We start from the raw sequence: 20,206 nt of genomic DNA on the forward strand, positions 1-20,206 counted from the left end.
ACACATGTGTAGGGGCTGGGCTTGAATTTCACTCTGTGAACTAACCCCAGTAGGTTCAAAGAAAACAAAATAAAACGTACTCCAAAAAATGGCCGGAGCGGGTAGAACAGAGAAGAAGTCGATGAACAACCCACAGTAAATCTGGGGAAACCATGGACACAGAGCCTTAAGACACTTGCTTTGGGTGAGCGATGGTCATCGTGGCGGTCTGACGATCTGCAGCTCTGTGGTTTGAAGGGAACTGAGTGGTGGTGGGAGGATTTATTGCTGTTCTGCAGGAAGCAGGAATTCAGTCTGCGCTGGCTTGCTTTCAGTTGGCTTTAGTGCCCTTTTAAAGTTACATATTACTGCTTCTGTAAAACCTTTATTAAAGGCTTTCACAGAAACAACAGGAAAAAAATCCAGACTTCTAGATTTCTCCAACATTGAAGTCAAACATGTCATTAAAGTCACTGAAAATACATCTTTCTTGTGAGCTTGTTCCACTGTGAATATACTGTCTCAGCCCTCAGATATTTTTTTAAATCCCTAATAAGCCACTACATATGAGTAGAGGATTAGTCCAGACAGACTAACCCATATTCACCAGGGAGAGTTCCTCCCCATGCAGTGATTTATTTTATTTTTTTTTTTTTAGTTTGAAAAGGGATAAATCTTCTCTCGGTTTTGGTTGTTGTTTTTTTTTTTTTATTAGCACATTGTTCTTAGTGTGCAAATGCTCATCCTCTGATAGGGCTAAGTATAGAAGCACAGTAACACATCCACGTCAAACCCCTTGGCTGTAAGAAGAGCTTAAGAATAGTTTTTATTGCCTAGAACCACATCACCTTGCGTTATCGGCTTGCGTAATGCTGGTGCTTTGGTGGGAATGCCACGAGGTAAGAATTTATATTGGGTGTTTAACTGGAAATACTGTTCTTCCAGCCATGAGCCGATGCTACTGTGTACGGGAGCCTTACAGCCCAGCGTGCCATCTTTGAGGTGGATTTAAAACTGCAAGCCCAAGTCTCTCAGGCTACCTTTGTGCTTTTTATAAGGCAGAGCATTGACCTGGTCCTGCTCCAGTCCAAACGACTTTGTGACTTTCCCAAGTGCTTGACTCCCTGTGCTGAATTTGTCCCGTCACGTAGGGTCTGGGTGGTGAAAGCAAATGCATGTGTACTGATGATGTCCCTACGGGGCTCCTGCAGCCTGTACCTGGAATAGCTGCGTTTCCTTGGCGGATGCAATGACAGCCAGGGCTGTATGAGGATACGCAATGAGGAAGGTGTGAAGGATGGGGGGACATACGTTGGAGTCTGCCAGTCGCTACCCAGGAGGAAAGCGGGTGGACTCCCGGGGCAGCTGTCAGGGCTCTGAGGTAGAGATCCCATCCTTTGTGCTTGAGCGATAGAAAGCTAAATTAATTGTTTATAAACAGATTGCTCTGATATTCACAGCAGAAAGCTATCTATCTTAACAAGAGAAAATCATCTCAGAAATATAAAAAATGGGGAAATCGGAATGGCTGCCATCTCTAGCTTCTGTTCCCACTCCTCTTTTGTCTCCTGGCTCCATCTTTCTCACGTGTGCTGGTTTCCTTGGAGACACTGACGCTTAGTTTCCCTCTCTAATAATGACACTGTTTGACATTAACCTTTCAAAAAGGCATTTCCCTCCTAACGTGACAATCTGGGTGCAGTTTTTGGAGGCAGATACTTGTCACGAGGCATCCAAATCCAGCATCTGATGGCCCAGCCCAAGCTGTGGATGGCTCTTCCCAGATCTGCAGCAGATGCTCTGTGTGGGCAATGGAACTGTGCCCTAGTTTCTCCATCTGTTAATGGCAGTAATAATTGTTACACAACTGGGGTGTTGGGTTCATTTAATTAATATTTATGAAGGAACATGAGATCCTTTTACGGGCGGTGCTATAGAGATATTGTTAATTATGAATGATTATATATTTTTGTCTCTTTCTGAGTGCATAGGAGACTCGGACATATTGTTTAAGCACCCACATTTCACACTCCTTCAGTATTGAATGTATATGAACAGTATAATGAAGTATAGCTCTTCATTACCCTACAAATACATCAAACTTAACTGCTATTGACTTCAGCATGAACAAAGAATACAGGCTTAGCATCTACCTCTATTTGTATTAATGACATTGCCTAAATCATCAATATTTTTGTATAACTTCATTAGGTAATATTTTTCATGGGCTTTTATTTAGCCCAATCCCTTCTTTTAAATAAAATAAATGTACAAATTCAGGCCAATTCTAGGTCTAAACTTTTCGAGAAGGGTGATGGGAGGCAGAAATCAGGCACATCCTTCCACCTATGCCTTCTTCAAACGACACAGCCCAGCCCCCAAAGTTCTGGCGGATTAATGTGAGTTGCCTCGAGTTTGTTGCTGGAAACTGGACATTCATAAATCAAATCTAGTAAGCATAAAGGTGGCTTGAAAAAAGATCTGTGAGTAGCAGCACTTGATTTAGTGTCTACATGTGCCATGTGCATTGGGTACAGCCACGCGCCCTCCCCAACAACAAAACAAACGCCAGCGCTTGATGGAAGCATGTTAGTAGTGCTTATTACAGGTGATTTCTTTCCTATTCTCTGCATATTCTTCCCTTCTCAGGAGCGTATTAAGCACAGACTTGATGTAAGTCACACACTCGTTTCCCCAAAAAGAGGAAAACTACTTGTTTTCCTTCCAAAAGAAGGGAAAATAGCAGCAGCCTTGGCTTGCTGGAGGTCACACACTTCACCTGTCCCGAGCCTGGATCGGTCGGAATTCCAGTTGGTTACCTGCTCGGGTAACCGCAGGGATGTGGCTTGCTATCGACACGGCTCGCGGCAACGTTTCCACTGAATCATTTCTCATCAGCCACCAACAGCTCTGCAGTTCCCAGCCCTCCAGGCAAAGCGCACAGGTTACAACGGCAGATAAGGGGTGAACCCAGGGACACCGGAGGGAAAGAAAAGGTTTTTACTGAGATGGGAGTAGTATCATCACTTTTCAGGGCATTAGTTTTAGACCAGGTTTACACTGGAACCAGGGTGGTTTAATAATGGGTGGGTATTTCTATTACTAGCAAAAACTCTGGTGTAGACACGATTGCACCAGGAAAAAGTAATTTGACAATAAGCCTTATTTTGCTTGCTGAAACTATGTGTACTTACTTGGCAAATAACCTCTTTAATTAATTGAACCTCTGTTTACAGTTGATGGAGAGAGGCAGCTTGTAGGGACATGCCAGCAAGTCTTTTCCAGTGCAGACAAGGCTCTATAAAGCTGCGTTTTTATTTATATACATCTGCAGAATTGAAAATCGGGGCAGCGCTTGTAAATCCAAGTGTTTTGTCCCTGGGGTATTGAAGAGAAGGCAAATCTTTGGCATGAGGAGGCTCCGTGTTTGTTTTGGGAAGGAGAGCTGGCAGGGATCCCAATGCGTGCTCTGAACATCTGAGGAAAAGGCTGGCTGGAAAGAATTATGTCGTGACGCAGACAGGGGAAAGCCAGGAAATTTGAAGCCAGGACAGAGACTCCTACCTTAACTCGTGCTGGCATGGAAAAAATAATTGCGAAGTGTTAACACTGCATCCTCGGGATGCATATTTATGAAATGTGCTGGTGTTTAAGAGTTTCTTGGGAGAATGGAGGTTTTTTACCAATTCGTTGTGGTAGAGGCATGAGAACTGCTTGGATGAGTGGGAGGTCTAAGCCGTAACTGGAGGAGAGGATATGGCTCATCATTGTCAAGTCTGTGTGTTTTTTGCAACTGTCTTGGCAGGGTTATTTGGCCGGGGAGGACACGTGCTGCACTCCTGTTATTACCTCTATAGAGTTGAAGGGACAAAGGACCCTTTTTCTTTCCCTCCAGCTAACTTTGTCTCCCCAGCTTTGCAATGGGCAGAGCCTGGGGATTCCCTCCTTCTTGTGATTTTGCATTCTCAGTATTACAAAAGTCCGGCTGCTTCTTGGGGTGACAGTTAAACCGCCATTAGGAGGTCGTAAGATACTATCGTGGGCTGGTTAATGGGAAACAGTTTTGCAGATGGACTCGCCGCTCTTCCCCTTTTACAAACAGAAAATGCTTTGCCTATTTTATCTGCTTAAGGGCTTAAGGTGAATGTGTGGTTTTATTCCGCTGCCTGTTTGCTCTGTTGGCAGGCAGTGGATGAGAGGACCCCCCAGCCCAGCGTACAGCCCCCGAGAGGAGCGGGCAGCAGGAGGGCAAAGAAAGGTTCCAGCTCCGGGGGGGTTGAGCGGTGCCTGTGAAAGCTTCCCCCCAAAGGTTACGGCAGCCTGTCCCGCGGGGCAGAGCTTCAAAGCACGGTGACGCTGTTGGGCCGCTGTTTCCTGTTTTGTTTAACAGCTGCTTGGGAGGAGGCGGTTGTGACCCTGGTCCCCTCTGCCCTCTCCGTTGGGAAGCGCGCAGGGTAACCTGGAGTAACAGACCTTAGAGAAGCCAGACCATTTCCATTTTTTTAGAGCAGACATCAAGGCGTAGTTACTGGATGAAAAGGATGAAGGAAAATGGCTTAAGGCCGGGTCGTGCCCTCATCACACAAAGGTGAAGCACCTCTCTCTGTTTTCACAGTTAGTAAAGTCTTGCTCTTACCTGGACTGGACCAGGTCCAGTTTTTTGTTACGACTTGCTTTCCAGGCAGGTGTACAGCAGCACTCTCACCTGCCTGCCGTGCAGAGGACACCCTTTGATCTCCAGGTACTTCCCACCCTGCACAGATGGGTGGAGCGAAAGCTGGGTCTTGGCAGCCACTGCCACGTGCTTAGAGGCCAGACCCCGCAGGACGAGCACCCGGACCTCGCTGGGCTGCCGTAACGCCTGTCCTGAGCGGGGCCAGGCGGGATGTGTGCTGCCAGAGGCACGGCCCGGAGTCGGAGCGGTGCGTAGTGATGCTGCAGGCGTGGGGCAGCTCCCTGTCACCGCATCCTGTTCAGTGCAGGGCTTGAACGCATTCTCTTGGGTCAGGAGCATTTTACAGCTCTCATTTGATCCAAGTGCTGCCCCGTCAGATTAGCTCTGCTCCTACAGGATGCCAGCTTTTCTGTCTTAACAGATAAACCGCTGCCGGCCAGATCACGTCCATCTTGAACTCGCAGAATAACCCACCAGAAGGCAGCGAGGGCTCAGATAAGCTCTGAGTTCAAAGGGGCACTTTGGTCTTAAAACTTGCAGTGTGCCTGATCATGCCTTTAACCTGGGGTGGGGACAGCAAGTGCCCAAGATGACTGGAGCAGAGCAAGGCTACCACACGTCAGAGAGAGAAATAGGTTTGTAGGTGCAGCCCTGGCTGCTGGCACGGCACCGGCTCCTGCAAGGGGCACATGGCGAAGTCAGAAAATGCTTTTGCCACAGATTTAAAAAATTGAAACAATCGTAATGCGTTTCTCCTAATAAGAGATAATATAGAAAGAAAAGCAACTATACCAGCTTCTTTGGTTGTTGTACCCATATTAATGTATAATGCATGCATACACCTACACATGCAGAGACATGTCTTTGTGCACGTAATTACAGGTTGTTGTACAAAGATTGCAGGTGCTTCTATTTTGACCCTGTATTACAGCATCTTCAATTCAATACAGAAGTCACCCCAGCTTGATTTCATTCTTCACCCCACCTCGGATCGCCCTCTTTCTCTTCTCCAGAAGCTCATGGGACAGGGCAGGTGATTTGACAGTCCACTGCATAAAGCAACTGCTGTCCTAAGCATCATCTTTCCAAAAGGCACATGCTGGGATACAGGTTCAGCCCACCCTGTGCACTTTGCGTCTCCCCACAAATCACTGGTCTTTCCATGCTCCAGTTTTTGGATTCACAGGGACGGACTCTGCTGCTAGGGACTCAGGTGTGAACCTGGACTAGCCCCAGAGCCACTGGGCTGTGCTCTGGTCTCCCTTTCCCTGCTGCCGGTGGGAGGTTACTGAAGGTAATTCAAGAGGATTTCAGTGGAAATACCCAGAGGTGACATGAGTGCAAGTGCAACGAGGGAGAGAAGGTCCAAATTTGCATGGGTACAACCACGATAAACATTTGGCTGCCATGCTTCAGAGCCTGCGTCAAGACACGATTTGGCTGCTGGCCGTGCTGCCCGAGTGTTTCTGCCGCCCGTCCCTGGTTTCCGGTGCAGCAGCTCTCCGGGGTTGGTTTTCACACTCCCTTTGTTGCTCTTTGTACGACAACATGACCACTAATTGCTCCAGCTAATTAACTGTAAAAAGGCAGTGTCTTGGTCTCCTCAGACCAACCCTTGGATCTGAGGAAAGATTTCCTGAGAAGTAAAGGCAGTTACAGCTGTGAACACCCTAAAACGTGTCGTTAGAGCGTGCACCTGGGAGACACAGCACTTCACTTTGTTTTCCTTTCAAGGGCCTCCAGCAATGTTTTTTCTGTCATCAGTCAGGATGCTTCACAGTGGACAGGCAACATTTTTCAAGTGGAGATGGGATGAATGAAATCAAATATTTGTTTCAATTTGAACTAATATAATTTGTCTAATCAGACTGTCTTCCTCTGACGTCTGTCCATAAAATACAAAGTGGCAACCAACGGCTCTGGACTTGCAGCTCCAGTTCCTCCCTAACAGACTGCGTGTCCAGTTCAGAAGAGATTTCCCTGGATTCCCAGGATTTTCTTGCAGTATTTAAGGTTTGGTCCACAAACAAATCAGCTTCTTTGCTTCTTTTGAAGTCTTAGGTGTCTGGCAAAGCACCTCATTCTCTGAGTAGCTTTGCCCCTCAGAACTGGGGTCCTACGGATATAACCCCCCCAGACCTCCGGCGCGGAGGGGGGGTGTGATGCTACTGATGGAGCAGTGCTGGCTGCTCCTCACCCAGGCAGGGCCAGCTGCTCGTAACAACACCCTTGTTTTTGTCAACCAGGGATCTCATTTCTGGCAGACCTGTACAATGAGCTGTGCATCAGAGAAGGCAGACTTGTACACAAGCTATAAATCATCGGGTCTTTTCTTTCACTACCTTTTGCGTATAAGGTAATAGCAGTCTTACTTTCTTTTGACAATGGAGTAATTTATCGTTTCACAGTGGCTTAATGAAAACCCTGCTGTTCTTCTCACTGCAGTTTGAGAACCAACATTACAAAGAAGTCCTTCCTTGACCTTTCCCTCTTGGCCACTCCTGGAAATTAGACTGTCTTCATTTTAATGAGCTCAGAGGATTGGGGAGTTGCAAGAAAAAAAAAATCAGCTTCAAAAATACCTAGCCGCCTCTTGTGAATGTGTCAGGACATGTTTTTAGATACAGAACTTTCTTACCTGAAGAGGCTTGTGCTCTCCTTATTCTGTGACTTCTCCAGCTGAGCTATTTCTTGGCTCCAGCCTATGCCTTATGATGCAAGGCCATGTTTACTTTGCGTGAGGTATGTTGCAATATATAGACCAGGTCTTCAGCTGCTATAAATCACCCCAGTCTTTGCTCCCCTCTCTATCACTTCTGCAGTCAAATTTAGGCAGGGTAACTTGTCTGTGTCTGTGTGTGTATGTCCATATGTATAAACATGCACGCAGGTTTGCAACGTATATACAACTTTGCAAGGCTTCCAGGAGCTGCGTCTAAACTGACAACGTAATCATACAAGCAAAATGGCAGCAAACACACTAAATGGAAATGAGAGTAAGAACAGAACGAGGTCAGGAGATGCTGATTTCAGGGCTTTCCTCTCTCCCAAGGGTGGACGGAGAGTCCCTGGAGCAGCTCCACTGCCTCCCCGTGGGTCCGTTCCTTGGCCGCGTGGGAGCTGTGCCCAGGCACAGGGCTGGACCGTGGGTGATGTGGAGACGGAGCCCAGCACCTGGAAGTGCTGCCGGTCTGCAGTCCCGGCTCACGCTGTCTGGGACGTGACTCCTGCCTCAGGGCCAGGCGGCTGCTGCTCTTCTAGGAGCGATGGTTTGTGGCTGAGTACCCACTGGCTGCAGGAGGCTGTAAAGGGAAGCAAAATATTTGTCGGCGGTTGGAAAACTCGGCGGGATGGGATTTTTTACCAAGGAGTTTTGAAACTGGCCAGGCATCTTGTTGTCTTTTGGGGTATTGAAAATTTTTGTTATTTTACCTTTTTTGGTTGGGTGAGATGATTTCTTCCAGAACTGTCGTTGTGGGGTGAATCATAGATTTCAAGCCCAAGCTCATGGCTATGGAAACACTCCTCCTCTCTTTTACCAACCTGGGCACCTGATTAGAGATCTGGTCTGCCTGCACAGTCAGGGGAGAGGGATGGGCACCTCCAGAGGAAATGCGGATCTTAGTTGGAATTTGGCTCTTCCAAGAGAAAGCTGAAGGTGACGAGGCACTTCTTTTGGATGCTTGAAGTTCAGTGGGAAGAATGCAGGTTTGGTCTCTACTGTACATTTTGGTTTTCTGGTCCTGGAGGTGGTGTGAGTACAGCTGTACAGAAGGTCCACTGCGGCTCTGTGTCTTAGAAAATGTTTGCTATGCATTTGTATAAGTTTGTATAAGAATTTGTATAAGTTTGCATGTTGTGTAAATAATAGTCTTTTGTAGTAATACACACACACGCTATCTTGCGTACATATTTATTTGGTATCAAGACAGAAAGCTTGGAAGAGAACCGTGTTTGCAAAGGGCTGTAATGGCAAATGTTTCCTTCTCACGTCAATGCAGCACATAACGGAAGGTAATATATAATTGAGAATCTGCCTATCGATTTGATTTATTCCATCTTGTCAAATTTTTCTGTCAATGCCAAATACACGTGCAAAACAGCGTGGCTCCATATTTATATTTGGAGTTTATTACCAGAAATAGATGGTGAAGTGAACAAAAAACAAACCATACTGAAATATGGGAGAAGTGTCAGTAAACCTCTCCTTGCTGCTGCTTTTATCCAGTGTTAGTGCTGAGCACTCCCAAAGCAGGACTGAACGCTTCAGCTACAAGGAGAGCTAAGGAGGAAAAGATAGTGATTATTGTTTATGAAATCAGGGTGAAATGTGGATGGAGGAGCTGTGTGTAAACCTGGAGGTTGCTATATGAAGGGATGAATGTGCATATACAAGATTCCCTTAGGCCTTAACTCGCGACAGGAGTCTCACAGTGATGCTGCATCAGGATGAGATTTCTCTGCACAGAGCAGGACCTGCCATTAGCCAAGGGGTTCTTTGATTAAGGACGGCTGTAGCCCATTTTTAATAACAAAAAAATAACAAAAAGCTTCACTACCTCACCTGCAGGGCAGCAGAAGACAGGGCTCACTCCCTCAATGCTGACTGAAGTCCCAGCATAAGAAAAGTGATTGCAGTTTCCTTGATCATGTCAAAAGAAGCTCGCTGTAGGTGACAGTTTCTGACTGTGGCCTCTCTGGGGAGCTGGGTGTTATTTTTCCAAGTGGGATGGTTAACAGATACCAACTTTGCCACTATAAAATGAAGAAAACAGCTGCAGTTTTTACAGTCAGGTAGCACGGTCATCCCTGAGTAGGAATACTGCGTTACGCTCACCTAGCTGTGGCACAATAAAAATTATACACGCCTCGTCTCCCCAGGGATTTTACAGCTATGGAGCTGAGGCACATTAATTATCCTGCCGTCAAAACAAACCAGTCTCCTGCGCTGAGGACAAAGCCGCTGCTCGGAGCTGGCCCCAGGAGCTGGAATAACAGGGGCTACGTGAGGCCAGGGCTGGAGGTGAGCTGGCCGAGCTCCACGGGGCAGGCATGCAGAGCGGCTGCCCGCGTTCCCACGTGCTGAGCTCCAGCTCAGGCTATGGGCCCCGCTGTCATGCCCTTTTATGACAACAAAACAGAACAGCTTCGCCACCTCCTCTGTGTGACCGTTGGAGGAAGGATGGGCTTCGTCCAATTCCCCTCCAAGCTGGGAACTCTCTCCAGCGTGCAAAAAATGTCCAGTTGGTGTAGACACGCCATAGCCCACGCTGCAACCAGCCCTTTTTCGGCAGCCGAGTGCACAGTGTTTGTGTGGGGGCCAGAGAGCGTGATGACTGGGATGCAGTCCCACACGGGCTGATCGGTCCTTCACGAGTGCTAAGACTGACAATGAGCAGAGCTGGTGTCTTCATGCTGCTCTTCTCCATCCCTCCTCCATCAAACCCTAGTTGCAGTGGGTAAATTGTGACCGAAATAGAGACTGAACTGCTCGGTTTGTGTTTTTACGTTTCAGTACAGAAAGCAGGATTTGGGCCGTGAAGCTGTGCAGCTGATCAGGCAGAACAAGGTGCGGGGAGCAGCCCTGGCTCACTGCGGCTGCACTGGAGTCGGGGCTCTCGAGCCCCGCGGAGGATCTGCCCTTCAAGCAGAGCAGAACGGCTGGTTCGTTGCTGTCGTGCCGTGTTTGCCGTTGAATGCAGGACCGCTTTCGGCAGCAGGCATGTTTATCACCTGCAGCAAAGTTTAATGGAGAGCCAACCTTTTTGGCAGCTTTTTACTGCAGGGAGGGGAGAGGGTTTATGTGAACTGGATTTGCGGTTGTACAAATATTTGTTCTCTGCTCCTTAGCAGCAAAGGGATGAGTACAAACAACATCTCCATTTAAGGTCCCACTCACTTGTTACAGAATAATCTGGACATGTAGAAGTATCAGTTATTTTTAAATAGCAATATATTGATGACTAAAAGCAGCACTAACACCTGTTGCACTATACAGCCTGTAGCTTAACAACCATTTATTCTAACCTACATTGCAGGCGTGCAAGGGGAGGCACGGTGTCCCCCCGGTTTGGGTGGGATTAACGAAGGTTGGGCCTCTGCTCCCCAAAACTCTAGAACAAAAGGAGAGAGACCAGGTCCTCCAGAGCATCACTTCTGCTCTGCTGAGGGGCATCTTGTCTCGACAGAGATTCCCTCCTTTTAGTCTTGAAGGACACTAAAGATCTTTTAAATTGTGAGCGTTAGTTCAAACCTATCCGATACAGCTTTACTGCCAAAACAAGGGAATTTGGATTTCCACTGAAAAACTGAAATGCGCCTTTAGAAAATTCTGAGAAAAGCTTTTGCCATTTTCACTGAAACCTCCTCAGAGGTTTTCCCAGTGACAAGGGAGCTAATAGCTTTGGCGTTCTTTTCCACAATTTAAAAAGCTAGTATTTAAGTAAAATACTATTACAACACTCCAGTAAAATTACAAAGAATTGGTAGCGATTCAGAAGCCAACATTCCTCTTCTATTTAGATGGGAGGCTGTTGGAAATGAGTCATGTACGGTCGATAACAGCACTGCGGGGCACGGTGGCCAGCAAGGGGCCGGCCGAGGTCACGGGCAGATGCCACCGTGGTGGCTGGCTGTGTGACACAGCAGCGTGCCTTCCCCATCCCCGCTCTCACACCGGGGCTGTAACTCGCCCTGTAATTTATAAAATTGATCCTGCTAAAACCAAACAGAAAGGAGGAGAGTGGCGTGACCTCAGACAGGAGGAATGGTCCAAGCACAGAGCAGGAATTCCGGGGCTTTGATCTGCTGCCAGCGCCACGTCCCGGCCGCTGGGGAAGCTACTGAGGAAACAGATTTTGAAAGCGTGGCTTTCCTCCAAGGCTCTGGGTTCCGTTCCCGAAAATGTAGCCTTGCAGTTTTGCACCCATGAGCTACAGATCGGAAGGTTGTAACGCCCAGTGCAGCAGCACCAGGTAAGCCCCGGGGGGGATTCCCACTCCTCTCTTGGGGTAACCAGCAGCAGCTCAGAAGCGACAGCCCCGGGGAAGGAGCAGTTTCTGAAAAGCCATGCTCTGTACACACACACATCTCTATGTCAGCTCTTCATCCGCGACATTGTTCATTTCTTAATTTTGTTAAGCCAATTTATCATTTCCTTGTAAATATTGCTGTCTGAACCTCAAGACCCAGGAACCCAGAGGATGGGAATCTGCTGTCTGAGGGTCCAACCTTGAAAAACAGCGTGAGGGATTGCTGTGCCCCTCTGGATTGTTGTTTTCCACTCACTGTCCAACTGGCTTTTCCCTCTAGGCCTTCCAGCAGTGACACGATGGGTCAGAGTCTCATCGGTGTAAGTGCAGTCATTCAGTTACATCACTGGGACGCTGTAGACTTTCATCCACCACAACAGGAAGAGAACTCAGGTCAGAGTCTGTCTGAAAACTTATCCCTTCCACCAAAGATAACACAATTTATAACTCTATCTCAAGGGTGGGGTGAAAATTAACTGGATGCTGGGGGCAAGGCCTCACAAAGGTTGCCAATAGCAGTAACATTCGTTTTGCAATCAGTTTGTCAGCCGAATAGACAAATTTGCCCTGGAATCAAACCTCTTGATTCAGCTGTCTTTTGCAAGTCCTCTAACCTCTCAGCAACTTGGCCTGTCCACCAGTAATTAAATGGTACATACCAAGAGTTTCCAGTTGTCCGGAATGGAGGTTGTGAAACAGAACTCCCTTTACTCTTTGTAACATATCACAACCAAGAGAAAGAGTGTTTGGATTTCTGTCCTTGAATATAATAATTTATTTCTGCAGAAACACTGAAAAAAAATAGTCTCCCAACATATCAGGGGAACTGCAAGTTAGACGATCATCCGGCTCCTCTTGTCCCTGCCAGCCCCTCCGCCCCCTCTTCCCAAGGCTAACAAGCGTTTTGAGATTGGGAGATATGGTAAGCACAGTCCGTCTGATGGCTGTTGGACTCCAGTAAAGAACACATTCATTTTGCTTCTAAGTTATATTTGTAAACATTTGCAAGCAATAGAGAAAAATGGATTCATATTTTATTAAGTCTGTTTACAAACCCTGGAAAACCAGAGATAATGCTGCGCGTTCGAGTATAGATGTTTTCTCCCATTCCGAATGTATTTAAGGTACCTGAAAAAACCCAAACCTAACAAGCTGTCAGCAAGATGCTCTGTGAGGAAGCCCCAGGCGTCGCTGGCAGAAGGGTGAAGGCGGTTCACAGGCGGCCTGGCTCCGGGCTCCAGCAGCCCCCGCGCAAAACCGTGCTCCGTGACCCACCCAGGGCAGCCAGACACCTCTTCAATTCGGCTGACTTCCACTCATCTTGATCTTTATCTCTTATATTTATTTCTTCTAAATTATTGAGAAAACTAGGTACCATTTTAAGCTCAAATACAATCATAAAAAAAATAATTCAACAAAACTTATCTTAAAAAGCTCCAAATGAGAGACTACCCAATCAGAGTAAAATTTCAACCATTTAACCACTGACAAGAGATCAATTTGTTTTCTTTTGCTAAATGTGTTTAAAATCTCCCAGCAGCCCAAATGGGATGTGGAAATCATTTCCTCTCAGATGACAAACGACGGGCTCCATTCCATCCCCTCTGTTCACTTTAGGCTTGACCTAGAGCTGATAGGAAACAACGAGAGTCTTTCTGTTAACTTAAATGGATTTTATGTCAGACACATTAAGTAACAGCTTATTTCACTTCATTGATTGTGATGTCAAAAATGAGGTATTAAGAGTGATTATGGATGGCAGGCACGTTCACAGAGCAAAAACCCAATGGTGGGAAGAAAAAAAGAGGGTAAAAATTTCTGCATGTCAGTGTCATAAATATCGATAAAGATGGTCTCCTTTGCCTGTGGAAAGGGATGTAAACATGGAACTGGTTTATTTTGGCTTTGGTAGAAGTGTGAACATTTTTCATTTACTTTTGAAAAGGCAAAAATTTGTGGATATATAAAATATTGGGGCCAAAGAGAAATAATTTGTTCTGCAAGGGTAACACATTGCTAAAAAAATCCTCGAAAGCCTCCACTTCTGGAGGCTGAGTGTGGATGCCAAAATCCAACATCTGTGAGGGGGCAATTAATGCACTTTTTTTTTTCCCCCAAGGGTGGGGTGCAGCTGGGGGTGCTGCTTTTCTTTGCAGGCCACAATACTGAGACCCCATCAGTGCCAAATGGAAGATCAGGTGGGAGACTCCATCTCCTAGGATCTACTGACACGGAAAGTACACATTGTTGTTATACAGTTAGAGCAGTTCTTTGTTCTCTGTTGTAGACTTCCTAAAGGCAGGCTACAACACCGAATCTCATGACTCCGTTATCCCTTTGGTTTAAGAAACTGAACTGTGATTTTTCAGGGGTTCTTGACAGTACGGACCAAGCTGAGCAGCTGCTTAGCTCCCGAGTCAGGTTGTCCTGATTTGGCCTTTTGAATAAAATTCTCTTTATGAGTGAATTTTACCGTTATATTGCGTTTTAATAAACTCCTATTTGCCTGTTAGCTTAAATTGTGTACTGATTTCTGTTGGAGGAACTGATAGATATTCCAAGGGCTACGGGCCACTCAGCCATAAACTGCAGGTTAAAATCCCTGACCATCTTTTTTTTATGGTGCAATTACTAAAAGCCAAAACCTGTGACATTTGTTATTTCTAAACAAGCCTTTATGACTAAAGCTTTGCAAAGGAAACACTACAGAATCAATACCTGAAAGCAGGATATTTCTGTAATTTTTTTGAAGTAAAAGTTCCCTGCAGTCATTAACAGACTTGATTCATCTGATGACTCAGACTTTGTGCAGCTGGTCCAAGGCCAGCACAGACCAACAAGTGCTGCTCTTCTCCCCTTCTTCCCTAAAGATACAATCTCATGCCCTTGCGGTAACTTCTTCATCCAAGGAGAGGGCTGAATGCGTTACATGCAACAATGAGGAATTTGATTTTTTGCTTCAACAGAAAGTTCTCTGTGTAACAAATGAAGCAGTGTGATCCTACTAGGAACTGCTGCAGATTGAAATACACTTGAGGTACATCATGAATCCAGATGAACCCGAGTTTGCTAATCAAAACAAGGAAAAATTGTCAATGTTTTTGAAACAGTTTCAACAACTGGTATATTAGAAGATGTGCTTTTAGGATCAAGTATGCCATGGGATCTTAGCAACTTTCAATGAAAGACCTTTTCCTATTTTCCTTCATTTGGAAATACAGATTAATATTAAGTTTGAGCTTCTTTGGCTTTCTCAATACGCATTTTGAAATCTATGTAATTTTGTTTACTACCAGCAATGCAATATGTGGCAGGACTATTATTTGATACCCAGACCAAATGACTGCGAAATAATGTTTTTCCATTATTTTCCTGAAGATGCAATTAAACTTCATTAGTCACTTAGATAATCAAATTATAGTTTCTTGTCTGTCTCTTGTTTAGGAGCTCAGCTCTCATTGATTTGAAGTCCCTAAATCAGTGAACAACCAACATATATTCTCTCTGCATTTTGGTTTAAGTTTTCTAAATAATTGGAACTTACATTTTCTATGACATATTTAGGTTTTATTTTTATTATAAAATTCCAGACTCACACCAAATTTTAAAATGTTAATAATTCAGCCATTGCATTCAAAGGGGTTCAATGGCTCAGTTCACAGATGACTTAAATAGTCAAATAATTTTAAAACATCAGTCTCCTCTGAAAGTTTCTAGGTACGCTACTCATTTCCTAATAATTGCTCTCACATTAAAGATTCCTATCGACTTGAAGTCCTTTGCTATTATTCCCCAAGGTAACTGTTTATTGTCCCCACAAGAGCTTGTGGGTTTGTGGCCAGGAAAAATACTTTTTTTTTTTAAATACGGACAAAAAAGAAACCTTCAGCAGAATTTGTGATTTCATTATCTAGCCTTATCTAATCTAATACAAGGCACATCCCTCTAAAATCACTTGTTTTACTTGCAGTAAATCTTCTCTATTATATGACTAGGTAATGCTGTAATCCCATTTCGGGTTTGTTGCTGCCAGCAAGAGCAGTGTAACATCAGGTAAAAGTTTATGTTTCAACATTTCCACTGCAAGTGGCTGTATATGCCAAGGAGCCAGCCCTTCTTAGATACCTGTGTCACCCTGGAAAAGTTGTCCAGGCCAGAACTAATTCCATTAGTGTTTGGAAAGCTATTTATAAGCCTGCCTTCAGTGGAATGACCTTATTAATTAGATTGGGGGAAGGCTGAGGGAGGGAGACGAGCTCATTTCACAAGACCGTTGACATGCATTTCCGTAAGAGATGCTTCTCCTTCACGTTATACTCAGAAAAGACTGTTAGATAAAGCAGAAATCTGGGTCAGTTTAAAAAAAAAAAAAAAAAGAAAAAAAGAGCTACACGCATGCTGCCTGCAGGACCCTGGTCCTGGTTCAGACCCAGAGCATAACTTTTCACAGGGTACCTCTGCTGCCATGTGTCCTCGGACACGCCAAGAGAGCCCAAGCCCTTCTCTGAAGGGCTCTGGGTTGATTTGCTGACTTGATCTGTACTGCAGAGACATGTTTGAGGACACGCTAAGAGGAAGCAGAACCTCAAGCTTTCCCCCAGTGCTCCAGAGCACCCCACAGCTCGCACTTGATCTTCCTCCTGGGCTCACCTGAGACCTATTGCTGTCCTGGTCTTACAGTCCTCATTACTGCAAAACTGATTTCTGTATTAGAAATTCGAAGAAAAAAGAGAATGTCCTTCAAAAATTGTATCAATAAGTTATGGTTTATATAACAAGACATAACAGACAAGATCTTTTTTATAATGCATTTCTACCATAGTCACACACACGTATGAAGCAGTCACTTGGTTACAACCGTGCCTTCTTCAGAATTTGCTCTCTAAATGTAAGGAAGTGAAAGAGCTTTACCTCTAAAGCTTCTAAATCAAACCTTAGCAAAACCATCACCTTCCGCCTTTATCATATGCGCCCCTACGAGAGGAAGGCTAGATCTTCATAATTCGTTTGTTACAAAGTCAAAAGAAGATAGAAGGGTATTTTTTCCCTACCCTTATTTACCAGAAATGCTTGATTTATTCTCCCGTGTAGACTGGGAGTGGAGAGGAGTCTCACCTGTCAGACTTGTTTCCCCTGCCTCATTAAGGCCGTGCTCTCAGCTCGCCTCCCTGCTGCATTAACTTGGCCAAGAGCTTCCTGAGCCGCAGCGTGCTGCCCGGCTGCCTCCAAAGTCGGCTTGTCGCCACTGGCAACTCCAAAAAGTAAGTACCTGGGAACATGAGCAATGTCTTGTCACTGATACATCCGTTTTGGCAACCATGGAGCTGCTTACGCATGTTTACTTCTCTCTTATCTAACAAATCGGGAGACTAGTTATTTTGCGGGCTTATAATGAGAACTTGTCTGTGCCAAATGGCTAGAAGAAACTCAGCTTTTGTGTGAGCTGTTTAGTTTTATTAATATACCCTCCTGATAGAATTTCATTCACTTCTGACATCTCTTGCAGCACTTAAATTTTCATCTTGGGTGGGGAAAAGGAAGCTTTTGTCAAGTCCTGCCTATTTGTTTGATAGATGTGCAGGACCCAAGACAATTTTGCGATGCAGTGAAAACTAGAGACCCCGCTTTTATGTCCCTGTTTGCATAATCCTATGAAACCATTTTATGGCTGGTTCAGAAATTATGTATGTCTGCGTGCGTCAACTTAATGCTCATAAATAGCCCAGGAGTACAAACTCCTCCGTCGCTAGACAAGTAGATAGTGCCTGTGAAGGACCAATGGGAGATTCTGCATGGGTAAAATTTGACCTAGAAATAATAAGGGCAAACCACATAGCTCATGTACTCATTGACTTCACTGCGGAGACTGTCAAGAATTGCAATTAGTAACAGATTTGCTATGCAAACACCTTCCATTAGGTGTCAAATGGGTGTCTATTAAGGATCAAACCGAGATTGCCTAGTTCATTTTGGACAATCCATTTTACAAGTACCTCACAGCCCTGATCAGAACTAAATTCTCTTTGCCCAATGAAAAAATAATAGGTTAAATTTCTTATTAATGAGCCCTTGGCTGTTCATTTTCAATACATTGCTCCTTCTTCCAAATGCACTATGCGATAGAGCCCCACAGCAGGGACGCGTTCAGTAAGGAATGTTCTTCCATCTTCTTGTAACCCTGACTCATCTATTAAAATACATTTCTGGCTGAGCTCACCATGACATATTTCTAGTCATAAGAATGTTTTTTTTTCATCAAATGGACATTGGGTATTTGAAGTTATTTTTCTTTCATACTTTGTAAATAAGAGTAATCCAACTAATAAGGTTTTTCTTCCTTAATTTTGTATGCTTAATGCCAATTTTTAGAATTTGGATGTAATGGTTACTTGGTCCATAATAAGGAGTTTAAATGAGTAATTTAAGGCACTGATTCATTAGATCATAAAAAGCAATTACAGAGATGAATTCAACAGGAGTCACTGGTACTAAAAGCGGGTTATTGGTCAGGAGCACTTCAACAATATCCACGCTGAGCAATTTAGTGGTCTCCTTAAGAGACACAGACATTCATTTCAAAATCCTCCAGTGTCATCACTGCTGTCATGATGGTTGGTGGTCTTAACCTGGCTCCACTCGGTCAAGCTTCATGATTTGAATGTTCGTGTTTTCATTCAAAATAAACAAATTTGAAACAGTGATTTATTTTTTTTAACTCTGTCTTGAAGCTGTAAGTCTTTGATGCTCCAGCAACAGGAAGCTACACCCATTGTTGTTTTAAAGATCTCACAATTTGTGAGATCTGTGACCACAGAACAAAGCAGGGAAAACAGGCTTTGAAAACTGTGAGGAGAAAAACTCTCTGTGACACATTTGCCAGTAGAGACTAGATTAGAAGAGACAGAAGAAAGAGTCAAAGAGGAGCAGAGGGAGTGAGAGAAGTTGGAGACAAAATGCAATGCCTCTGTGCGCACCTTTGAAGGGCTCAGCAGGTTCATTTTACAGCCCAGTTTTTCACCAGAACCACAAAGCAGCCAGCCTTCCCGTCATGGTGTCCATAATGTCACACGTTCCTGAACATTTTTACAGCCTGAAAGAGTGAATTATTGGGGCTGTTACAGAGGATGGGGGTGCGGTATTGAGCAGGAAGGTAGCTGTGCCTCCACAAGTTCTACCTCAAAATAAAACCATGCTTTTGGGATACTACTGAAGCTTCAGATGTTCAAATGCAGCCACACGTGTGTGGCTGGGTTCTTCAGCAGTGTCCTCAAATTTTGCTCCTTTTGCATTAACAGATAACATAAGCAATATGAAACTTTATTAGCAGTGACACTGTTAAATCAGATGACAGATTGTACCAACTTAGTAACAGTGATACCTCACTGAGATTAATGGAAGCATTTCTCAGGGAACTAGCTTGGCTCAGCATTTCAGGAGCTCTCCTTTCCAGCAAGAAGCTCTACCCTCCCCTTTGAGCAAAGCTGAGCAACTGGCTGTCTGCAGTGGTCTCCTGGCCCAGGCCCAGACATCCCTGCATCCTGGTGGAGACCAAAATCTGCAATTTGTACCAGAAAAAATCATTCCCTCCTGAAACCAGAGAAACCTGGGGGCAAGTCTTGCTGTGGCAGTTTACAAAGCTGCTGCCACCTAATTGTTTGCTCATTGCTGGCATGGATGAAGACTTAGTAAAAGGGACTGAGGGCCATGAAAAGTCAGATTTAGCCTGACAGCCAGCCAAGTCACGATGCTCACACTTCCTTCTGCTGCCTGTGGTGGAGGTGGTTACCTGGCAGAGGTGACACACTCGGCTGGGGAGGTGACTTACAAACCACAGCAGCAGCTGCGAGCAGATCCCATCTGTCTCAGTCCTACCATAAAAGATGTTGATGCCGGATATAGTTTATTTGTCTAAACCGGTGGTTTGCTTTGGTGTGCCTATACTAATCACTTTTGTTGAGGGATGGAACCATTCAAAATACCATTGTAAACAAGATCTTAGATTAGGAGACAGCTTGAATAGACCTTAATATTCTCCTAATTCATGCCTTGATTTGTACTATAGAAGGCAACACCCCATTGATCTTACAAGAACATGCTTGACGTAGTCTCCACTTCATAAAATAACCCTTGCTTGGAAAAGTTTGGTTTGAGTAGATAAGATTATTACGGTTTACAGCTGGGGGCACTAGGAAGATGGCTAGCTGGGTTATCACAAGCAGTCCAGCCACCGTAACCTTGATTTAGAGCAGAGGAAATTATTCCACGTGCGGGTCTATGCGACAGCAGAGCCACGGCTTCACCGAGGAGCATTCTGCTGGGCAGGGCCAGGGCCTCGGTCAGCCTGTGCCATATGACCTGTGGAAGGGCTCTTTCAGCTTCTAGAATTTAAAAATTAGGCATGTTGAAATGGCCAGGTCCTCATATAACCTGCTCATTTGGGTGAATGGGTTGAAACAATGGCAATTCAACCACCGTCTCCCATCGCTCGGTGCTGCTGAAACGCATCCACCCCTCGCAGGGC

Source organism: Chroicocephalus ridibundus, chromosome 14, assembly GCF_963924245.1.
Source record: "Chroicocephalus ridibundus chromosome 14, bChrRid1.1, whole genome shotgun sequence".
Lineage (NCBI taxonomy): Eukaryota > Metazoa > Chordata > Aves > Charadriiformes > Laridae > Chroicocephalus > Chroicocephalus ridibundus.